This window comes from Trichechus manatus, unplaced genomic scaffold (genome assembly GCF_000243295.1).
Source record: "Trichechus manatus latirostris isolate Lorelei unplaced genomic scaffold, TriManLat1.0 scaffold00425, whole genome shotgun sequence".
Lineage (NCBI taxonomy): Eukaryota > Metazoa > Chordata > Mammalia > Sirenia > Trichechidae > Trichechus > Trichechus manatus.
Window position 1 is genome coordinate 154321 of NW_004444361.1, and position 4930 is coordinate 159250.

Below are 4930 nucleotides of genomic sequence, written 5' to 3' on the forward strand. Positions count from 1 at the left end.
GCAGAGCAGACCATATGGCTGTCTCATTCAAAATGGCCAATACCAGTCCATTTCAGCTCACTAGGATATTGACGTTAATGTGTTCCATTTCATTTCCGATAATTTCCAATTTTCCTAGACTCATACTTCATACATTCTATGTTCTTGTTATTAATGGATGTTTGCAGCTGTTTCTTCTCATTTTGAGTTGAGTGGTGAGTCTAAGATATACTAGGCAAAAAGCACATTTTAGCTGCATTTGAATAAGATAATCTCATTCCTTTTTATGTCCTTTGTTTTCCATTATTACATTATTATCTTTTTACATGTAGAAGTTGTTTGTGCCCATCATCAATAGAAATGCACACCAACTCTATTGGCTACATGATAAGGTACATTTAGATTATGCCATTTTCATCTATAAAATATTTTATTTTGAAGTATGTGAGGGTATTGGGTTTCTGTTCATCTTGGAATTTAATGACATATATGTTATGATATACAACATATGGAGGAAAATGCTTACTCACAACTTATAAAATGTTCCATTATGCTGTGTATTATTCTGAATATGCAATATTATTTTAAAGGAAGAAAGCGTCTATTTTAGAAAACTTCCTTAAGAAACATGATAAGGAGTAAAAGCAATTCGCCTGTCAGTTTCTTAAAAGGAGAGCGTTTACAACACAGTGTCAATAGGTGCAAAACTATTGTTTAGCATTTACTCTTGGCCAGGCACTAGGCTAGAGGCTAGAGACACAGCAATGGAGAAGACATCCATGAGTATCCCTGCTCTTGTGGAGCTCACAGGCTAATAGAGGTAAATATTAAGTAATTACACAAATAATTAAATAGTTACAATGGTGATCATACTTTAAAATTCAGAGTGCTATGAGAAAATGAAACTGGGAGATTTGCCTTACTCTAGAGATAAAGAAAAGTTAGAACTTGTGCCACTGGGATTAGTATAGCACTAGAGTCACAGGAGATTAAAATGAAAATATTGTCCAGAGACAAGGAGATCCTGCATGCCTGCCCCATGCCAATTCTCACTGACATGACCAAACTGTTTAGGAACTCATTTCTCCCACTCTGTGAGCTCCTGGAAATGGAGACTGTCTTCAGATTTGATTCACTATACCACAGCTATGCACTCAGACAGTTTTGGAGAATCTGGAAATGAATGAATCTTCTTGTCCTAATTCTGTTGAGTTGGTAATTAGGTGCAATTGCTATTACTACTTTCTACTCTTTCTTATTTCTATTAATCACTATTGGGCTTCTTGAAGTTGCTAACTTAAAAAAAATTAAATGGCACTATTCTAAGCCTCAGTTAGGGTGATAAAATATGTAATTAAGTTATGTAGGGTGGGACGTGATCCTGCTCAATAGGATATTCCTTTTCTGACTGATATTCAAATCAGAAATTATTATTCCTGCAAATTAGATTTACAATGTCATAGTTCATTGTGCACAGAGAATGCTGTTCCTCCCTAATGTTACATGGAATAAGATTGGTTATTGAAGTTATACTAAAGACCATAATGAAGGTTAAATTAAATGTATTGGAGGGATGCAAATCTTTTTTGTTTTGTTTTTTAATAGAGAGAAATTGTACAGACTTTATGATTAACGTCTATTCTTGGAAAGCACAGCAAGGTTTACACAATGGGAGCTTTGAAGCAGAATGATATATCCAGTGCAGATTGCATGATATGTGCCCAAAGCAGCTTTTGACACGTAGAAGAGGAGATCAGCTTTTGCTTAACTATTATCCCATTTCATTGATTGAGAAGGAAGTAGAAGTTACTGTTCAAAACCCATTATAAATCCTTTATAGACTATTGAACATATGCATTCATATTAAATTGTATAGTTTAAATTGTAGAGTGTGGCCTCAATCATTCTCAAGAGATTTTAATTTTAATTTTATTTTTGGTTACCTTATTGAATGTCTTAACCCCTCTAGATATTGTTGTAGGTGTATTATTGATGATTAAAAGTTAAAATATAAACTTCAGAATAGATGATATCCCATACCCACATATTGGAGAATTCTGCTTTAACAATGTTTATTTGTCACTGAGTCTACTGTACACTTTACTTTCATTGTGGTTCATATGTGGAGTCTTTAGATTAGCATTGTGCAATTGCAATAATGAAAATATTCCAATATGGTAACCTCTAGATACATGTGGCTATTAAGCACTCGGAAACTGATTAGTGCTACCAAGGAACTGAATTTTAAATTTTATTCAATGTTAATTTTAATTTAAATGTATATAACCACATGTGGCTAGTGGCTACTGCATCGGACAGTGCAGCTCTAGATTATATCAATCATAAATCTATCCCACTGTCAATGGGTTAGAGTTGGCTTGGAAGGTAATAATGCAAAGCTTTTTACAAGATTTTCATGTTAGAAAACAGGATCTAAGCCTAGGTCAGAGATTCTTAACTTTAGTACTATTGACATTTGGGTCAAATAATTATTTGTTGTATGTGTATGTATGCAGAGGGGTGTCCTGTACACTGCAGAATGTTTAGCAGCATCCCTGGCTTCCACCCACTAGATGATAGAAGCAACTTCCCCTTAGTTATAATAACCAAAAAGGTCTCCAAACATTGCCCAATGCCTCCTGGGACTTTAAGAAACATCCACGTGACCATTACCTTTAAGTCTGATTATTCCTGGTGGAGTTCTGGTCACTTTTCCAGGCAATCTGTCTCCAAGACTAACTGGCTAAATGAAGGAGGCTCATTGACATGTTCCCTGGGCTGGATATCTGAATACATGACTGTGTAGTCAGGGGTGGAGGGAAAACAGTACAAGGAATAAAGGAAGAGAACTAACTCCATTATAGATACAGGAAAAGACTAATTTTTTTTTTTAATTACATACTTTGAGTTCTCACATCTTTGGTACCTCGCAAAAATGACCTAATGTGTTTGATTATTTAGAATGACCACCCACTTGAAGAGTTTCTAACTTCATATTATTTTGGCATATTTAATTTAACAAGCGTTTAAATAGCATTCTTAAATCTCACCCCTCTGCCCTAAATCTGTCCAAGATTAGAGTTGTATTTACAACCTCAGATGAAAGCGAATTAACTCAGTAGAGGTAAGGCAGGAATGGGTATGGAAGTAGCTAGAGAGCGAGGTTATCATCTATGGATGTGGTCCCGGACACAGCAATTCTGTAATCAACAGTAGTATACAAACATTCTTAGAAAAAAAAATTCTCTGGACCCAGAAGATGTGGGCTCTAGTCTCTGGATTGGCATACTCAAGCTATGTGACCTTTAGCAATTATACTTCCTCTTGCAGCCTAAATTTTCTCATTTAATTGTAAAAAGGCATATCCAATCCAGGTCCTTCATCTTTGATTCACCACTGAGAATAAAACGAAGTGCTATAAGTGTTTATAGCAGAATTGTGAACACAACTAGATAATTATCTCTTCACAAGCTTGTGGATGTAGTCTGGGCTGCCAAGACATAGTTATGGTCATAATGAAGACCTACAACAATATAATAACTACCTGTGCTTTTCCAGAGTACATATTCATTTTCAGTAAAATATTTCTCAGTTATTTGAAAATTTCTATCTCAGTCTACCAAATCAGAATTGATCACACAGACTATCATTAATCATTCTGCTAGTGTCTTCTTTATTTTTTTAGCTTAAATGTAAAGTATCTTCAGTAGTTTTTTTTTTTTAAATTTTGCAGCTTTTTCAAATAAATCAATAGGTATTTAGTAATGACTAATAGCAAATATTTCATTGCACTTATTACAGTTGAGTCTACCAAGATGCCTCTATGGTTTTTTGGGGCTCATCTTAGATGTAGAACCATCACATGATAATAAAGAGAATATAATTCAACTCACCATTTATCAAATAAATTGTATTGCAAGTGATTATTGAGAAAATAGTACAAACCATGCCACAATTATATTCAAAAGACATTTATTTTCTCAGATACATTTATAAGTATGTTTTATATTTAAAATTAGTCCTTCCTCCACATCTGGAAAAGAAACATGAGGTAGGTAAATATCCATGACTTAAGCTAAAAGAGGCATTGACTGTATGGAAAGTTGACTAATAGCATTTTGAAAATTCCAATGCTTTTTTAAAGAAGACTTCAGTTTTTTGAAGGGGGTAGGGATTGTGAAAAATGTGATGAGTTTAAATAAAATAAAGAATTCAAGTTTTGGTGGAGTAGTCCAGGAATTATACTTTATAGATTAAATTGTTACAGTGGTAAACATGATATTTGAAATAAAATAAATGTCTTGAATCTTTAAAAGGTAGGATAATTTTAAGAATATTTGCAAAAATAAGTTTATATAGCTGCCATTTAAAAAATAGCACTAAAAACATCCTGCTTCTACATCACTAGGTAATAGAACAAATCAGAGATGGAATCAAAAACTTCCTAGAATCAAACAACAATGAAAACACATCATAACAAAACCTTTGAAACACAGCAAAGGTAGTCCTCAGAGGACAATTTATAGCAATAGATGCACACATCAAAAAAGAAGAAAGGGACAAAATCAAAACATTAACTACAGAACTCGAAAAAATAGAAAGACAACAGCAAAAAAAAAAAAGCCCACAGCCACTACAAGAAAGGAAATAACAAAGATCGGAGCAGAAATAAATGAAATAGAGAATAGAAAAACAATAGAAAGAATCAACAAAACCAAAAGTTGGTTCTTTGAAAGGATCAACAAAATTGACAAACCACTGGCCATACTGACAAAAGAAAAACAGGGGAGAATACATATAACCCAAATAAGAAATGAAATTGGGGACATTACAACAGACCCAACCGAAATAAAAAGGATCATAACAGAATATTATGAAAAACTATACTCCAACAAATTTGAAAACCTAGAGGAAATGGATAAATTTCTAGAAAAACACTACCTACCCAAAC